At 36.2% G+C, this 21,028-nt stretch overlaps 1 pseudogene; it reads left to right on the top strand.

The window, feature by feature from the left end:
- The first annotated feature begins 14,934 nt into the window (after window positions 1-14,934).
- LOC114192540 (ethylene-responsive transcription factor ERF098 pseudogene) lies at window positions 14,935-15,733 on the top strand (annotated as a pseudogene).
- The last annotated feature ends 5,295 nt before the right edge of the window (window positions 15,734-21,028 follow it).

The following is a 21,028-nucleotide window of genomic DNA, read 5'->3' as shown; positions in this document are numbered from 1 at the left end:
ATTTATAATGTATTATGTTTAATAAATATTTGGATTGGATTTGGTTTTATCAATGTAATAAAGTTTTAAATTCCCGCGGTTTTTGGGAAACAATTTAAAATAAATAAAGTATTATTATTATGTTTTTGTTTTATTATTTAAATTCGTAATATCCAGACGGGATGTTACAGTTACCGGAGACGACCGTTAGAAAAGATATTGAGATTAATATGCGAAGACATTGATTAACTCTATTGATAGTATGGAATTGGACCACCTGGTGAGGACAATGGTGGAGTTTGGGAGCAAGGTGCTGATATTGAGTTGCCGGGTTGGGTCCCTGTACCGTAGGGAGCTAAAGGAAGAGAATCGGGAGAAGCTGTTCGTCTACAAGGGGAGAAGAAGAGGTTGGGGACCTGGAAGGTTCGCTGTTTGGATTCAGAGACGAAACTTAAGGGGAGAATAGCTGACCTTGAGGCGGACAACGACGAGTTGAAGGAAAAACATGAAGGTATGGAAGTGGAGCTCGAAGACTTGAAAAGATGCATCATTCAAGAGCACATTAATGGATTTCAAAAAGGGGTGAGGCAGGCGGCTTTCTTTTGCCAGGAGGTTGATGTGGCTGATCCAAGATTTGACGTGAACAAAGATGTAGTGGACGACTAACTTATTGGTGAAGCCAAGAGCAGCCCCAGAGAGGAGGTGGAGAAGGCCATGGCGGATGATGGAATGAATGCGGAAGCGACCGTGGAGGGTGAAAATGACAAGGCGGCTTAAGATATAGTTTTATGATTGGTATTTGTTAAAATCTTAAGTTTGTAATAACTCGTACATTGTTTAATTTGTCGTTAATTCGTACACTATCCACTTTACTGTTAATGTGATGGTTATTCTTGGTATGTTTGTTGTTGATATCCACATACGACATGTACCGGCCGGGAGGAAGCCTACTGAGGAGATTGTGGATCGGAGTAAGGTAACGCTTGTGTCTGACATATCTTATTTGTTCTCTGCAAGAATAATTAGCGCCTACCGTGGGGCACGAGATAATACCTTACGGACCAACCCACATTCTTCCAAAGATGGTTTCTACCCGCAGCAGAGCAGGAGTTAACAAGCAGGTTGAAGCAGGTCCCTCAAGACCTGCTAACATCACCTTGGACTTGGCGGCCATCCTAGACGGTCAAGCCAAGATGCAACAAGAGCTGGCTGATTTGAAGAAGCACGATTGTGAACAAGTCTTTTAGAAACTAAAAACCACCCTCACCTCACCACCCATCCTCCATAATTCGGACAACCATCAACCCCTACTGATCTACATCACCGCCACAGATCACACCGTAAGCGCCGCGTTGGTTCAAGATGTCAGTGACACCCAACACCTTGTTTACTTCGTCAGTCGAACCCTGCAAGATCCCGAAACCAAATACCAGATGGTGGAAAAATTAGCCCTATCCCTAGTACACGCAGCCCGGTGCCTACGCCCATATTTCCAAAATCATAACATTATCGTCAAAACCGACTACCATATCCAAAAGATATTAGGGGTCGGATGTCGTCTTGAGCCGTTGAGTTATCCGAATTCAACATCCGCTACGAACCTCACGGCCCCATCAAAACTCAATGCCTCCTAGACTTTTTCAACGATCTCCAACAAACCCCTGAAGAGGACCAATGGACACTTTATGTTGATGGTTCGTCAAACCCAAAAGGGGCAGTTGTCGGCATCGTGCTAGAAGTTCCCAACGATATCCTCATTGAAAAATCTCTCCACTTTGCCTTCAAGACGTCTAACAACCAAACCGAATACGAAGCCATCCTCGTCGGCTTATCCCTCGCCCGCAAAGTTGGTGTCTAATCAATGACATGCAAAACCGATTCCAAGCTTACCATGGGCCATCTAAATGACGAGTTCCAGATCAAAGACCCTACCCTCCTACAATACTATCACCTGGTCCAGAAAGTCATCCAATCCGCCTTCGAACAAGTCCGCATCCAACACATCCCCAAATCCAAAAACGTCAGAGCTGACATATTATCCAAAGTAGTCAGCACCAAGCTAAAAAGCCGTCACTGATCACTATTGCAGCAAACGCTATCCGCTCTTTCCATCACAAACACTTGCCATACCCTAACCCAACACCAAGCCGACAATTGGACAACTCCCTACATCCAATACCTCCAAACCACGATGATAGGCGATGACCTGTACAAACGAGGATATGGCCAACCACTTCTTAAATGCATCACTGCAAAACAAGCTCAATACATCATTAAAGAGTTACATGAAGGCATATGCGGCTACCATTTCGGCGCACGCACCATGACTACCAGAATCCTTCGCGCCGGTTACTTCTGGCCGACCATGGAGGCCGACTGCCACGATTTTGTCAAAAGATGCTGATGAAGGATTGACCCCAACCAAGGATGAAGGCACATGCTTAAGAACACTAAGCATGTTTAGAAAGGAAGTTCACTAATCCTTCATCCCTTTCATTTGTGTATGTTATTTTTGATTCCCTAAGTTGACTTAGTTGAATCAACTTTAGTTGACTTGTTGACCTTTGACTAAGTTTGACTTGTTGACTATAGTTGACTTGACTTAAGCCAACATGTTAATCTATGTTTATTTGCTTTGTAGGTTAATTAGGAGTAAGAAAACAATGCTAGGTGGCGCATGGTGATTGGGGAGCATAAATGATGTGGATGAGAGAGTAAAGCAAAGGCATAAAGCAAAGGTATCTATGTACCTTTGGTCTCCTTTGTTTTTAGCACACTTTGGCCACTTTTTGGAGACATATGAGACACATTCTTTGTCTCCTTTTGTGCTAGAACGAAATTAGCCTTGCACACACCATAGTTAGCTCTTTTGTCTCTCATTTTTGTAACCTTATTTGACCTAGTTTCTAGAAGCTAAGGTTAGGTTTTTGTAGAGACATCCTTAGGTATCTTTTATTTGCTTAGAGGCCCCTAAACTCTTCTATATAAGGGGTGTTCCTAGACATGTAAAAGGATTGAACATTTTGAAGTAAAAACACTCTTGTGTCTCAACCATTTGTGAGAGTTTCCTCCCTTGGGAGTGAATACTTTTAAGCCTTATCTTGCATAGCAAGTGGCGGCACACATCCACTCATCTTCAAGGTTGCCATGGCTTATAGCCTAGCCTTGTAGTGGCGTGCTTCTCACATTTTTACCATTTCTTTCCTTTCCATTTTATGTTTTCTTCTTCCTTTAATTGTTCTTGGTTTTCTATGGTTTATGTGCTTTCCATTTCCTTTTTGTTTTGAATCAATCCATCATCTTCTTCTCTTGAGCTTTGTGAAAGGAACCTTTACATCTAGATAGCTTGCTATCTTAATGTCTAGTGGGGATTTCACTTAGCTTTCTTAATCAACTCACACCATATTCAATAATCTTGAAAAGGAACAAGATAATCCTCTCATCATTTGGTATCTAGAGCCTAGGTTATCTTGAATATGGTGTTTTTCATGTGCTAACCTTGTCTTGTTGTAGCTATCTTTGTATGGTTCAAATCCATTTCCATTGCACACAAAAACAATGCTGGCAGAAACTGTTCACGATTTTAAAAGATTAAACTGCACCTGCTCAGTGATCCAAAAATTACGTTCTTTATATCAAAAGAAAGCTCTGTGAGTCTAGTTTCCAACAAAAAAAGAATTAACGCATTTGGAGTTCTGTGGAGAGAGTTATGATCAAATGAGTGAGCAAAGGTCAGAGCTGCCGAGAATACGAAAAACAACGTTTTCAGGTTATGTTGTGGCAATTTTGGCTTCTGTTTTGTGACTCTTTTGCTCCTAAATGTGGTTGGATAACATGTCTTTTGATGCTTAGTCTTTGAGCCTCAAATCCATGAGTTTAAATGCATGATAGCTACATGTTTGTGTCTTTGTGTATGTCATGTTGAGTCTTTAAATGTGCCTAACTTTTGCTTGAGTCATATGTCATATGTTAACTTGAAGTTTTCTTATTCTTGTTTTTCCAAGTATTTGAATCTTGCTTTCACTTTATGTCTTGCTTGATGTATGCTCCATGAAATTGATTTTGGCCTAAAACTTGAGGAACTAAGTGTTCAAGCCACCTAAAACTCTTTCTCACCATTTTATGAAACTAGTTGTGGAAAGAAGAAAATTTTTGCACCAAATATTGCCTAAAAACCAAGAGCAATCTTGCTCATTGGTGAACTAAAAGTGTGTTTTTCACTAAGTGTTATGCAACTAGTTTCATGCTTGAGAAGTGGGTGATATTGGCAAATTAGTTCCATGCTTTAACTTGGTTATGATCTTTCTTGGTGTATGCATGATTTAAGACTTGAAGATGCTTGTCAAGTGCTTTCCATAGAGTCTTTAAAATGTGCTTTTCTTGTTTTAGTCTTGTTAAAAGTTTTGTCTCAAACTTTTCTTCTTTAGAGTTTAGCTTTCCTTGTTTTTGTGCTTTTCTTGCTTGTCACTAGGTGTTCTTTGTTTTGTCTTAGTAGTTTTATTTTCTTGAAACTCTTGGGATGTTGTGGCCGAATCACTTGTCTTGCATTTGAAAGGTTTTGAACAAGTTTTTAAAAGTGTTTGCTTCACTCCTTTGGTGAATTTTGAGTGCTAGCCTTGCCTTGTTACTTTGGGAGAGTGATCTAAACACTTGGGTTACATTTTGGGTTGGATTTGGTCTCGATTTTCATGTTGTCTAACCTCTAATCCATTTATTTTGTCTCGGATTTGAGTGTTTTTGTTGTAGGAATCATGGCAAGTTCATCAAATGCACCTACACCAAACAAAAACAATACATTGATGAGATTGCTTCGGGATTTGGAGTTGTCTAGGAAGGAGGCCTTTGAACAATTAAGAAAAGACAAGGAGCAAAGTGACCTAAGAATCCAAGAGCACATTCAAAGGCTTGAAGCTAAAGAGCAAGAAAGAGAGGCTAGGAAAAGAGGGCATTCTAGGCGCAACCCATCACAAGAGAAGCAAATTCCAAAGATTCCTAAGTTCTATGGAGGAAGTGATCCCAAAGTCTTCCTTGATTGGGAAGCTAAAGTTGATCAAATTTTCAATGAAAATCATGTAAAGAATCAAACACAAGTTGATCTAGTAGTTTTAGGATTTTTGGAGTATGCCAATACTTGGTGGCATAAAGTTTGTAAGAATTATGACCAAGGGCCACCCGCGGCTTCTTGGATGGACATTAAAACTCTTATGCGTGCTAGATTTGTTCCTCCCTCCTATAGGAAGGAACTTCTTTTGAAGCTCCAAAGGCTTCACCAAGGTTCTATGAGTGTGAGTGAGTACTTTAAAGAATTAGAGTCTCAAATGCGTAGGGTTGAAATAAAAGAGACTAACAAAGAGAAAATAAAAAGATTTGTGAGTGGTCTTAGGAGAGACATACAAGACCAAGTAGAGTTGTATGAGTACTCCACTCTTGAAAATATTTTCACACTTGCCCTTGGGATTGAAATTCAATTGAAAAGAAAAAGAAGGGCAAGGAAGAGTTACTCACCCAACCACTACTTTAGTCACTCATGGAAGGGAAAGGATAAAAAGAAACATGATAAGTTCCCTTCTAACTCTTATCAAGAACCACCAAGTAAAAGTAAGTCACCAAGTGATCACATTCACCATTCCACTTCTCAAAGATCAAGTTCCATTAAATGTTTTAAATGTTTGGGTTATAATCACATTGCTTTAAATTGCCCAACCAAAAGGACCATGATCTTAAAGAAGAGTAATGATGTTGAAAGTGAACACTCATCTCCCCATTCTCTTTCAAAAGAATCTTCTTCCTCTAGTAAAACTAAAATTTTTGAGAAAGACCCTATGTTATTAAGGCGCATGATAGGTCAAGATCAAAGTGAGCTTGAGCCAACTCAAAGAGAAAACATTTTTCAATCTAGGTGCAAAATTAACAAATGGGTTTGCTCTCTAATTATTGATGGAGGAAGTAGTACCAATGTAGCTAGCACAAGGTTGGTGGAAAAGCTTAGCTTAGAGACCATTCCTCATGCTAAACCCTACAAGCTTGCTTGGATAAGTAAAGAGGGAGAAATAGATGTCAATAAACAAGTCCTAATTAACTTCTCTATAGGAAGCTACAAAGATGAGGTGCTATGTGATGTTGTTCCCATGGAAGTCACACATATCTTACTAGGTAGGCCATGGCAATTTGATAAACAAACTTTACATGATGGCTATACCAACCAATACATTTTCTTCAAAAATGGGAAAAAGACAACTTTACTACCTCTATCACCTCAAGAAGTTGATAAGGATAGAAATATAATAAGAAAAGATAAAGAAGAAAAAGAAAAGGGGCAAGCTTTCACCAAGGTTTTACTTGCCTACAAAAAAATTCTTCCAAAGCAAGATGTGCATCACTCTTCCTTCTCTTCCCAAGCCAAAAAGGAAGGCCCAAAGCATAAGCAAGAGAGGAAGAGTAGTCTAGAAAATAAAGATGGCCTAACCAAAGCTAGGGGTAATACCCTTACAAAGGATGGAACAAAAGCTCATAAAAGGGAGGCGCAAATCCTCACCCAAATCAAGTCAAGTTCCATCCACAAAGGCTTCAAGAATTTGTGGTCAAATTCTCTCCAAGAAGGGGAGGATGATGAAGGATTGACCCCAACCAAAGATGAAGGCACATGCTTAAGAAGACTAAGCATGTTTAGAAAGGAAGTTCACTAATCCTTCATCCCTTTCATTTGTGTATGTTATTTTTGATTCCCTAAGTTGACTTAGTTGAATCAACTTTAGTTGACTTGTTGACCTTTGACTAGGTTTGACTTGTTGACTATAGTTGACTTGACTTAAGCCAACATGTTAATCTATGTTTATTTGCTTTGTAGGTTAATTAGGAGTAAGAAAGCAATGCTATGTGGCGCATGGTGATTGGGGAGCATAAATGAGTCTCTAGGTGAGACCTCATGGTGGTGCTTGTAAGACCTGAGAAATTTAAATAATTAAATAAATAATTATTTAATAAATGCGGGTCGTGGGAGTCTTTATGGCATTTAATGTGGTTTGTTATGACATGGAATAATGTTAGCTCAAATGGTTGAGAGTACTTAGTTAAGTTGAAAGGACTTGAGTTTGAGTCTTATGTATGCTAATTCTATGCTATTTTAATAAGTGCATTATTTTAATGTTAATGTTATGTGTGAATGTGCTTAATGATAATGTAATCCTAAAAGTATAGGAATTATCATGAAACATGAATTGGTTGAATTGGTCATACATTGACTTTGTAATTGAATGGTTGTGGGTTCAAACCTTGTTAAGAACAAATTTAATTTTCTTTTTGCCAAAATTTCTTTTGGCATGGAGATGAAAAGGTAGAAAACCCTAGCTGCCAAGGGAGGCAGCCTAGTGGGCTGGGAGACAACCAATAATGGTCTTTGAATGGTCATTAACACCTAATTCAAAGCTATTTTCGTTTTCCTTATCATTAACAAGCATTGAGACTTAGTTAATGGTCTAATTAGAGAGTTTTTCATGAAGAAAAAGAGACAAACGTGAAAGGACAGAGGACAAACGAAATTGACAGTGGAAAAGGGGGCTCTGAAGGTGTTTTGGGTGGATTTGAGAAGAGCATCAAGTGCATTGGGAGAAGGCCCAAGTTGGACTAGTGGTGGCACAAGAGAAGTCTTGGTTCTTCCAAATTGAGCAAGGATTAACAGGTTAGAGGAGTTCCTTTATATGTGTATATGATATGTACTTATTTTTGTGTTATACTATATGAATGTGATGCCTTTATATGATAAAAAAATCTCTTTGTCTACACGTTTCTGGAAAATCCCTAGAAACCGCCTGGCGGCTTTGAGTATGCCGCCAGGCGACGCATGAATTTTAACCCAATTCTGGGTTTTTTGTGATGAACCGCCTGGCGGCAAGGGTAGCTCTGCCAAGCGATGCGAATACTGTACAAAAATTCTATTTTTCGTACTTTTCGCATAGTAGGAACCGCCGGGCGCTGCTTTGATACCGCTAGGCGCCAAGCTTTGATTTTTTAGGCGCTAGGCACCATCAATTTTTCTGGTCTGCGCAATTTTCGTAAAACTGCATTTTCTGTGTCGTTAACCGTCCGATTTAGGTTAAATTTTGGAAGGGGTTTCACAACATGTTCTTCAATTTGAACGGTGGAGATTTGAATTGGTTCCCTGCAGAGGGAGATATACGTCACTCATGATTGGTTGTTGAATTCCCTAATAGTGTGATTACTAATGGATGATTTAGTGTGCTCAAGTGCTGGTATGACCTTGATTGGTGAATGTATATATATAAATATATAGATGTGTGATTGATGAGTATGTTTTTGGTAGTGCTTGCTAAGACATGTTGAATATATGAACCTATATATGTTAGCTCGAATGTAAGATGTTATAAGTGTGTGAATAAGGTCACTATTGATGATATCACTATGATCGAGTGTTGCATGATCATGACGGGTTTTGGAAAAGTATGGGAACATGATAATCATACTTTAAATGTAATGGAATTGCGAGGGCATGCAGAATAAGTATATAACTTTCATTGTGTCTTTTGTGGGGTGTGTGAATTGTAAGCATGCAAAGGGTTGGGAAAATAAAGTGTGTGTTGGAATTGATTTAAGAGGTAAGTATATATGAATTATAAAAGAGAGGAATGTGTGCTTATACTTGAAAGATGCATATGTATTGTGATGTTGTAATTTGGAATATATGAATGTGTATGTTGATTTCTGGATGTTTCAAAATTGAATAGTTGAATTCTAGGAAATGAATTAGAGTAACAAAAATTAGTAGTGTCACATTACTGGTGTAGCGTCTGGCGGTGTAGACTAAACCGCTAGGCGATAGTAGAAAATATGAATGTCTTGTGAGTTGTGGCGTCCGACGGTGATATGGAACCGCCAGGTGGTCTGTACTGCCATTTCGCCTAGTGATGCTTAGGTTGCGCTAGGCGATGGTGTAGTGGCAGGGTGCGTTGTGATATGTTTTGCATGACTTGTTGTATTGGTCCTGGTCTGGGATATGCTTGATGTTGTCATGAGCGGGTAGGTTCATGACTAGTGATGAACACGTGATGATATGAGCGGGGAGGTTCATATCCTGATATTCTCGTGTGGGGATACGAGCGGGGAGGTTCGTATGTTCTGTGTTCACACTTGAGAGATGCTGTGAGTAGGGATGTCAAAAAAATTCGTACCCGCGGGTATCCGCGGATAAAACCTGCAACGGGTAGGAAATGGATATTAAAAATGGATACCCGCTACCCGCGGGTATGGGTATTTTTGATACCCGCATGTTAACGGGGCGGGTACGGGTATCATAGTATCCGTACCCGTGGATACCCGTACCCGCTAAACTTTACCTTATATTTATATATATATATATATATATATATATATATATATATATATATATATATATATATATATATATATATATTAGTAAACAACATTATGAGTAAATTACTTCCATATACTGTGGAGATATTGATGTGTCTCTAAGAATGGTTATGGACCAACATGGAAGGTAATGAAATTAACACTTTTACTTAGATATTTTAATTAAGTGATTGTAAGAAATTTTTACTGAACTTCTTATGTTTTAAGGCTCTTCTAGATTAAAATTGGACAACATGAAACTTTATACAATGTTGCAAGAGGTGGACATTGATGAAGTTAGTAATTTCTTTAATATTTTATTCAAAAATAAACTACAATATAAATTGGTAGTGATTTTTTATTTGTTTGTTTTTCAAGAATCAATTGGAGAAAGGGGACTTGTTGATCTAAGCACTAATTATGGTTAAATATTTATTTTTTAAAATATTTTTGTAAATACTCGCGAATATGAAAAAAATAGACGGGTACCCGCATAACGGATACCCGACGGATATGGGTATGGGTACGGGGCAAATATTTATCCAGCGGGTAGGGTACGGGGGAGCTACTACCCGTACCCTACCCGCCCCGTTGACATCCCTAGCTGTGAGCGGGGAGGTTCGTAGCTGGTGAATCACGTGTGTTGGACTACGGTCGGAGAGGTCCGTAGAGTTGGACTACGAGCGGGGAGGTTCGTAGAGTTGGACCACGAGCGGGAATGTTCGTGGAAGCATTGGAATCCCTAAGACCAGCTTGAGTATGTACCTTGTGTAGCGTAGTGTGCTTTTCTTGTTTTCATTATCATGCTGTGATGTGAAACTTGGATCATGGGATGCTGCGCCATGAGCGGGTAGGTTCATGGATGGTGGTGAACACGTGATGATATGAGCGAGGAGGTTCATATCATGTTACTCTCGTGTGGGGATACGAGCGAGTATGTTCCGTGCTCACACTTAAGAGATACTGCATGCGGGGAGGTACGTAGCTGGTGAATCACGTGTGTTGGACTATGGGCAGGTAGGTCCATAAAGTAGGACTACGAGCGGGGAGGTTCGTAGAGCAGGACTACGAGCGGGGAGGTTCGTAGCGCAGGACTACGAGCGGGGAGGTTCGTAAAGGTAGGACCACGAGCGGACAGGTTCGTGTGAGCATCATAAACCCTGAAACCGAGGCTACTATTTGTGTGTTGTGAAGGTTGAAAAGCCTTGGGGATTAAGGTCTTGGCCAAGAACTAACTAGAATAAAATAATTGGGTGTATTGTTAAGTTTATTAAATTAACTGATTGTTTATTTTGAGCTCACCCTTTCTATTTGTATTTGGCGATGATCGTGTGATTCGTTACGCGGGAGTAGATGATGTTACAGGTGATGCTGGTGATACATGGAGATGGAGAGAGGGCTAGCTTGGGGGCTCTTGAGCTAAGGATTTTTACGATGTTCTTTCATTATGTTCGATTTTGAAAACTTGTAATAAGATTATTATTTAGTTATGTTTAAATTATGGCACGTTGAAAAGTAATTTGAATTTTCCCGCGTTTGGAAATAACAAAATTTTGTCGATTGATTTTCTATATTTTATTTATTTAATTAAGTAATTTCTAGTAGGGATGTTACAGTGCCTCAGTTGGTCGGGACATAATTCCATGACCCTGTTAGTGGTAGTTCATGGTGGTGCCCCATATATATAATTTAGTAAGGATTCAAGGTAAGGATTGCATCCTGACACTCTAAAGAGTCAGTTAGTCTCACATAGAGCGTATTGACTCTAGTGGTGAGAGTAGCAGAAGGCCTAGAAGACATTAAGGGCTAACCTTGTGTGTGGGAGATGAGACATTGAAACAATTAGCTCGGCAGAGCAGCTCAGTAGAGCAGTAAAAGCTACCACAAGTGCAAGCATCCGCTGAATCCGACTAATTATATGTATCCGGATGAGTCGTGTCTGAGTCTTAGTGTATTGTGTGCAAGTCATAACATGATTGGTTGGCATATACATCTTGGACTATGAAATTGTATGTAACTGTATGATAAATTGTTTTCTGCTCTAGCTTACCCTTTGCTTGTTTGATTGTTATGTGTGTGGTCTTCTTTCTTTGCGATGATCATCAATTTATTGATGTGAGCAGATGCGAGAAACCCTCGTGGCCAACAGGGAAACGGTGATTTCGTTTAGCCTCTCAGGGATGGATTCTAGTTTTCTTTTAAGGCTATGGCCCATGTATTGTCTTGCTTTAGCACTTTATTTTGTACTTTGTCGACCCCTTACACTATTTTGGTTCTAGTATCGTGGTGTGCCTAAACTTCTATTTTGTTTCTCGTGGATAACTGTAAGGAGTAGTGTCCATACTCCAAGACCTTGCTTCTACTACTGTCTTGTGTAATGTCTTATCTAATTACGTTATATTTTAAATGTGACGTTACAGAGTCAAAGTTCATTATATTATTAGAAAAAAATAATATTAATTAATTTTTACATTCTAAATTGAAGAAACTAATAGTTATACACTTATATATTAATGATTAATTTAATTAATTTTTAATTATAACAATTCAAAAATTTATTAAAGTTGAAAGTGAAATTGCAAAATAATTTTTTTCACTCAAGATTATAACATATTTTTGTTATTATAAATAATTATATTCCATAATTACATGTAAATTAGTTATATTATTTAATTAATTTATTTATTTTTACATAATCAAATCCACTGTTAACCTTATATTTATTTTCCGTTTTTCTTCAGTGCAAACAATTACATTTTTTTTCTTCTTTACTCTGTTTCCATGTCATAATAATCCAAACACAACGGATCATAATTACAAAACAACCATTATATTATATTTTACGAAAAATTGATGTAATATGGATTGTATAAAATCACATCTTCACATTAACGTTATTCCAACATCTAATTTCGTTATATTATTGGTTGATAATATTACTCTACATCTAATAAATAATATATATGAGAGTATGATCGGGATAAACACTTGGCAATATTTTCAAATACTCCTTTTAGTAAAACTAACGTATAAATTATTGTTCACCACCTAATTTCTTAGCAATTCATTTTTTCTTTAGCAAAATTAACGTCTCGTATATTAAATTATCTGTCATGTTAATACATTTATTTTAAAAATAATAAAATATAATACATAATATATGTACAATATTTTTTAAAATGTGATACATAAATTAATTTTATTGTCCGCATGCAAATTAAAATCATAAATACTAAAATTGTCAATATAAAAAATTATAAATTATTATCATCATACAAATATTTTTGCTTTATATATTAAATAATTCATCAACAAATATCGGTAAAATATCATAGAATATTAGATACAGATACATGTTGAACAAAAATACGTAATTCAAATTAAAGTATCGGTGATATGAACTAATAATGGAAAAATAAAAGAAAAACATAAACTATAATATTCCGAATCTGAAAATACACTGAATCTGCAAAATTCCCCGAAGTTATTAAAACAAATTTCAAGCCACATAAGACTGACGCAATGTACACTCTACAGAATAGGAAGCAATATATTGATTAAAATGTTGTGGTAAGATCATTAAGATAAGTGTGACGCAATGCTCAATCTATACAAACAGAATTTCCATTAATATTTTATAACGTAAACTCACATCTCTAATTGTTACCTAAGTAAAACGTCATCTCAACACAAGCCAAAGGTAGATCGGACACAGCAACCAAATTAAATAATTAATTATACCCTGAAGAGAAGTGTTCAACTTTATATTATAAAGAAAATCAAGTCAAAAGATTCATGAAATTGAACGTGCAACGATATGTTAAAATATTCCCTTGGATTTACGTAACAATGATGCATTCCCTACTTAAACACATAAAATTTTCAAGAATTTTCTTTGGTATTATATCTTTCTTTGTCCTTAAGATGATATTGGCATTGAAATCTCTATTTTTCTAAATTAAAAATTAGTTACTGCAAAACTTGTCATCATAAATGAATTTTTTTTTCGGATTCCATTTTAGTAAAATAAAATATATTATTTTCAACTTTATGTTCTTTTTAAAATGTATTGATTCTAAACTATATTTACTGTAATTTGCTCTTAATATATAGTTAACAAAGTTACCTAATTTTTATTGAAAAAGAGTAAACTCAATTATATAAGGATAAAGATGGATTAATTGTCTGCTGAATTCTGATGTATGTTGGCAGACAGGTGCTTTTATTGCCCCCTTTGAATGTAAGAATTCTACTGTTTTACATTAAATGCACCCTTCTTTCTTAATATTGCAACTTGTACTTAGAGGAGAAACTTTGTAGATATAGGGTTTAATTTTCTTCCGACTTAAGGAAATAAAATATGTTAAAGACTTATTGAAAGTTGTAATATATTTTTTTTATTTTTTATTTAAATTTATGTGGTAAATTTTCTTAAAAATATTTTATGATATGTTTGTTATTTATAGTAATTATTTTAAAACGTATAGTTGGATTTTAGAGCTATATAAGATTGAGTTTGGTGCTAACAAATTAACATTCAATTTACAGATGAAAATAAAACAATAAATTAAAAATAGAAACAATTAATAAAACTAAATGTATATAAAAAAAAAATAGTGCAAATAGAGATGAATCGAGGGATGTTTGACCAACCGGGGAAGTAGTATGGATAATGTACATGAGATTTTAAGGACTAATCTGTTAAGAAATTATTAAGTGATAATTTTATATTACCACATTCAAAATTTAGAAAATTTAGGTGCTAAAACAGTAAAATTTATTGAAAAATTTTAATGACAAAAATATTAGCGGAATCTTTTACCATCGTGTCTATGGCCAGTACACAAAAGAATTTAAGATTACTTTGAACACATCAAATTCTCTATGTCCTCTATTCATAACTTAATATTAATGAAGATCTTTCTATGTTTTTAAGTTATATTAAAATTATCATTCATCTTAGTAATTAGCTCAAATATAAAATTGATGAAACTTTTGTATATGACAGATATATTAAATTCGTCTAACAAAATAGGAGAACATTGAGATAAAGATAATTAAGAAATTGAGTAATTCAAATAAATATTAAAACCAAAAAAAATATTAAACCAACATTAAAACTACACACAGTAGAAAATATCATTTTGTCCCAAAGATCTTACACCTTATGGAAAAATAAAAATTTATATTTAAGAAAAATTATAATAATCTAAATCATCCTCTATAACTTACTTTACTTTCGATTTTCAATATATAGATATATACATTTATTGATTAGAAAATTTGACACAGATCTGTGAATCTAAGAAGGAAAAAGTAAAATGGTTATAAATGAAAAGAAGAAAGTGAATGATGAAGGCACGTGCGCTGCGAGGAAAACGACAAGTGCGAATAAGCCTTACGTCCCTTGTTGGTCATACATGCACGCACCTATCTATCTTTTTCACTCTCCTTCGTGTCAACTTCAACACAAAAAAAAGTTAATTAATATTATAGTTGCAGAATTTATTCAACTTCAAATTCAAACCGTCACATACGACCCTCTGGTCAAGCCTCACCAAGAACAATATAAAGCCCACACATAAATACTATTGGTGTGCTATCTACATCCATACAATACCCTATTTCTCTACTACCACCACCCTACGTGACACACTCATATCCAAACACAGTAATAGTAATAATCTTCTTCTTCTTCTTCTTCTTCTTCTTTGTTTGTTTGTTTCTAGATTATATGGAGGGAGGAAGATCTTCGGGTTCTAATGGAAATGGTGAGGCTCGGTACAGAGGGATTCGGAGAAGGCCATGGGGAAAGTTTGCAGCAGAGATTCGTGACCCTACAAGGAAAGGGACTCGGATATGGCTTGGAACCTTCGAAACTGCAGAACAAGCTGCACGAGCTTATGATGCTGCTGCGTTTCATTTTCGTGGCCACAGAGCCATTCTCAACTTCCCAAATGAGTATCAGTCTTCTAATCCAAACTCTTCTTTGCCTATGCCTTTAACAACACTTCCTCCTCCTTCTTCCTCTTCCTCTTCTTCTTCTTCTTCCTATTCTTCTTACTCTATTGATAACATTGCGGGACCTGGTTTTTCTGGGGAAATGATGCAAGGTGATGATACTTTTGAGTTGGAGTACTTGGACAATAAGTTGCTTGAAGAACTCCTTCAGATGCAAGATAACCGACATCTCTTCAAGTGAATGGCAGATCAACTGGCATGTGATAATAAGAAAATTCGTTGTTAATTTCATTTCATTTAATTTTGCTTCACTTGCTTTTTGTAGCTGAGATCCTCAAGGTTCTTGGAAATGAGACTGGACATTTGTTATTATTGTAAGAACTCAGTTATGGGAATAAAAGACACGGAATATCCTTGTTTTTTGGTAGGGTGTTGGCCACCATTGTGTGTGTTGTTGGTTTCTTGAGTTCATACCCATCATACATTTTCTGATGTTTTATCCAAATTCTTGTCAACTTAAATAACCAATGCATTCCATCCATATTAAGATTAATTTATCCAACTAGTGTGTATAAAACAATAATTAGCAACAAAAGAAACCTACTACACAAGGGGTGTAACTTTTGGATCATATAATTAATTTGGAATAATTAATGGGGGGCAAATGATAATGTATGGCATAAGTGTATCACATGGGGGGAATACGAGACCCTAAAATATCCCTTCAAGAAATAACATTTACAGATCGGATTGCCAATTAATTGATGACATTGTAGCTTCGCCATACAGAGTGTAATTATGTAAAGGAATTTAAATTATATAAAACTAACTAAGGATCTTTAAGATTTATAATTCTCACACGATAAATTATAATAGAGCATTAACCTTGATCTATGAGAGATTCTGTGAATATGCATTCTTCAATTTATAATTTTGTGTGCTCTTCAATCACCGTTTCTCAATCTATCTTTTTGTCTTTCTTTCTCTTCTCACACGTTCTTGATGGGTTACTGTGAAAAGAACCTTAAGGCTAGAGACATAACCCCAATCCCTTTATAAACCAACGTCCATCAAGTTGGTTTTTATTTTATCTTTATCTTTATTTTATTTTATTATCACTTCCCATAATAATAACCAATAAGTCTTTATATTTTATTAAATCACAATTGGGCCCATCATAATATTTCAAATGAGTCACTAATAGAATTAATTCGTCAATTAATTCTAACATTCTCCCACTTGACTCATATGATGTCATAACATTATGTGATTTAATACATAAACATAATGCGCAATAAAAGACCTTGCATAATTTGGTTCCATCATTATTCATAATTAAAGATACAGAAATAATGAGAGTCATGGCGGTCACACATCATTTGATCGACATGATCCCTTCCATGTACTACTATATCATTCCTTTCTCCTTAATATGACCTTAAAAACGAGAAGTCCATAATGGGTTCAAACAAATGTCATTTTACAAAGCAATAACATAACATAATTTGTTTTCTTCATCATAATTTGCATGCATAAACATAAAGAAGAAAACACAGATTTCAGAAATTTATACATTAGGGAGCTAAGAGTGTCACATAAACATTCAAAACATTAACATTCAACATTCACTAGTAGACATAATGCCCATATTCTTTACATGACCAACATACAATTTGGGCGATAACCCTTTTGTTAAAGGGTCAACAATCATAAGATCTGTGCTAATATGTTCTATTGACACTTTACGTTTCTGAACTTCTTCTTTAACGACAAAGTATTTCAACTCCATATGTTTAGCACCTTTAGAATACTTGTCGTTTTTAGAAAAGAAGACTGCTGCGAAATTATCACAATAAATTTTCAGCAGCTTGGAAATACTGTCGACTACTCCAAGTCCTAAAATAAAGTTCCGCAACCAATTAGCCTGAACTGTGGCCTCAAAGCATGCCACAAATTCAGCTTCCATGGTGGATGCAGCAATGACAGACTGCTTCGCACTTTTCCATGAAATCGCTCCTCCGGCTAAAAGATACACATAACCAAATGTAGACTTTCTTGTATCCACACAGCCAGCAAAGTCTGAATTTGTATAACCTATCACCTCAAGGTGATCAGATTTTCTATAAGTAAGCATGTGATTCTTTGTTCCTTGTAGGTATCTTAAAACTTTCTTTGCAGCTTTCCAATGCTCCAGACCTGGATTACTTTGGTATCTACCAAGCATACCAACTGCAAAGCTAATATCTGGCCTCGTACAGGTTTGAACATACATCAAACTCCCAACAACAGATACATAAGGGGTATTTTCCATCTGTTTCCGTTCCAAATCATTCTTTGGACATTGCATGAGACTAAACTTGTCTCCTTTCTGTATTGGAACAGGAGATGCTGAACATTTATCCATTCTGAATCTCTCTAAAACTTTATTAATATATGCATTCTGAGACAAACCTAACAGTCCTGTGATCTGTCACGGAATATTTCTATTCCTATCACATAGTATGCCTCACCCATATCTTTCATTTCAAAGTTATTAGAGAGAAACTTCTTAGTCTCACTTAATAGACCAAGATCATTAGTCGTAAGCAAGATATCATCACTGACCTTCAGATATATACACCGATCAACGGTGTTTTCCTTAAATCCAAAGGACACAATAGTATCATTGAACTCAAGATACGATTGCCGAGAAGCTTGTTTAAGTCCATATATCGATCTCTTAAGTTTACACACCATGTGCTCCTTTCCTTCTTCAGCGAACCCCACCGGTTGGTCCATATATACATCTTCTTCGAAATCCCCATTCAAAAAAGTAGTTTTAACATCCATTTTATGCAACTCAAGATCATAATGAACTATTAATGTCATGATAATTCTAAAAGAATCTTTCTTAGAAACAGACGAAAATGTTTCCTTATAGTCAATGCCATCCTTCTGAGTAAAACCTTTGGCAACAAGACGGGCCTTGTAACGTTCAATATTGCCCTGAGAGTCACGCTTAGTCTTAAAGACCCATTTACACCCAACTCTCTTGCATCCTTATGGCAATTCCACAAGGTCCCACACGTCATTATGTGCCATTGATTTAAGCTCATCTTTCATGGCATCTAACCACTTATCAGAATTATCACCATTAATGGCTTCTGAAAAAGAAATTGGAACATTATCAATACTTAAGTCATTTTCTAACTCTTGTAGATAAACCACATAGTCATTCGAAATAGCAGACTTTCTATCTCTGTGAGATCTTCTTAATACTATTTCTTGTGGTTGTTCTATTATCGGTTCATTATTAACCTCAGGATCATTAATTTGTTGTTCTTCTTGATTGTTGTGAATTTCTACAACATGTGGAACAACAACTCTTGATAAAGAAGTACTAGTTATAGGAACTTGTACTCTAACTTCCTTAATCTCCACATTTCGTGAAGCTTCACTCCCACTGGTTTCACCATTCTCAATGAACCGAGCATTTCCAGTTTCAACGATTCTTGTACTATGGGTAGGAAAGTAAAACATATACCCTTTTGATTTTTCTAGATAACCAATGAAAAATCCACTGATTGTTCTTTCATCCAGTTTCTTTTCTTGCGGATTGTATATTCTTACTTCTGTCTGACAACCCCAAACATGTAGGTGTCTCAAACTGGGTTTCCTATTCGTCAATAACTCAAAAGGAGTCTTTTGAACAACTTTACTAGGAACCCTGTTCAACAAATACATGGCAGTCTTTAAAGCATACAACCACAATGATACAGGTAAATATGAATTACTTAACATACTCCTAACCATATCCATTAAGGTTCGATTACGCCTTTCTGATACACCATTTTGTTGTGGTGTGCCTGGCATTGTGCATTGAGCACAAATACCATGTTTCTCAAGGAACTTAGCGAACGGACCAGGGTGTTGTCCACTTTCATCATATCTTCCATAATACTCACCACCTCTATCAGACCTTACGATTTTCACCTTTCTGTCTAATTGCCTTTCCACTTCATTTATATAAACTTCCAAGACATTTACTGACTGAGATTTCTCATGCGGTAGATAGACATGTCCATAACGCGAAAAATCATCAATAAAGGTGATGAAGTACTTCTCTTTATTGAAAGAATTTAGATCAAACGGACCACATATATCAGTGTGTATGATTTCAAGAAGCTGAGTGCTTCTCGTGGCTCCTTTCTTTGTGTGTTTAGTTTGTTTGCCTTTAATACAATCCACACACACATTCAGATCAGTAAAATCTAAATCCGAAAGGATTTCATTCTTTACTAACCTTTGCATTCTTTCTTTGGAAATATGTCCCAAACGTTTATGCCACAAGTAAGCAGATCGTTCATCCACTAAACTATGTTTAGTGCCAACATTGTGATGCAAAGTCATAACAGTTTTAGCATATAAATTATCCAAATTCAATTTATATAAACCATCACAAAGTGTACCAGATCCAATCATAAAAGTACGGTTAAACAAACTGAAACAACCATTCCCAAACTTAAAAGAGTATCCAGTAACATCAAGCTTAGACAAAGAAATTAAATTCTTGGTGATACTAGGTACATAAAAAGTATCCATAAGGTCTAAGTGATATCCAGTGTCGAGGATTAGACGATAAGTCCCGACCGCTTCCACTAGAACTTTCTTTTTATTCCCCATGAAGACAAACTTCTCATTTGGGTTTATGGTTCGGGTTGTAAGAAATCCCTGCATCACATTAGAAACATGAGTCGTACATCCAGAATCAATCCACCACGTATTATGGGGAACTTCAGTTAAGTTTGATTCAAAACATACGTAAGCATTATGCTCACCTTTCTTTTCGAACCAAGCTCTACGCTTTATGTAGTCCTTCTGGAAATGTTCAGACTTCCTGCAGAAATGACATTTGTCATTTTTCTTCTGGATTTTGGTTGAGGACTCGTCAATCTTTAGTGGTCCTTTACCCTTTCCATGTTTCTTAGCAACTTTCTTTCCAACAGCTCCTTGATTCTTCACATATTGAATAGAATGGCTTCCTAAGTTCTTCAGTTGGGTCTCCTCTTGAACTAGCATACTGTGCATTTCATGCACATTCCATTTGTCTTTCATGGTGTTATAGTTCATCTGGAATGGACCATACTCAGACGGTAATGAGTTCATAATGAACTGCACGAGAAAACCTTCATCCACTACCATTCCTAAAGACTTAAGTCTTGCTGCAACATTTGTCATCTCGATCACATGCTCATGCATGGTACGTGAGCCGTCAAACTTCATGGTGGTCAACGTACTCATCAGTGTCCCAACGAGAGACTTATCAACAGTTTGGGAGTGCTCTTCCACAAATTTCATAAATTCTTTTACGTCATCAGTTTTGGGAAGAGCTGACTTTATATTGCTTGTTATGCTCATTCTCATAAACATTAAGCTAAGTTTGTTTGATCTTGCCCAAACTTTGTAATGGGCTTTCTCTTCATTGCTACTAGCATTCGTGATAGCAGCCGGCTTTTCAACTTGAAAAGCTAGATCAAGATCCAATACACCTAAGTGAAATTGGACTTGCTCACTCCAGTCAAGGAAATTCAACCCATTAAAGACTGGAACAGACAAGGCATGCGAGTGTAAAGATACCGGAATAGAGACTGCAATTAACACATGCCTAACATCAATGCTTTGAGTCATAAAACTAAACGTAAAAACAAATTCAGATATAAATAATCATTCTGTGCATATTAAT

This window comes from Vigna unguiculata, chromosome 7, assembly GCF_037176805.1.
Source record: "Vigna unguiculata cultivar grain cowpea cultivar isolate G323 ecotype 2 chromosome 7, ASM3717680v1, whole genome shotgun sequence".
Classification (NCBI taxonomy): domain Eukaryota; kingdom Viridiplantae; phylum Streptophyta; class Magnoliopsida; order Fabales; family Fabaceae; genus Vigna; species Vigna unguiculata.
This window is presented reverse-complemented; position numbering and strand designations above follow the sequence as displayed.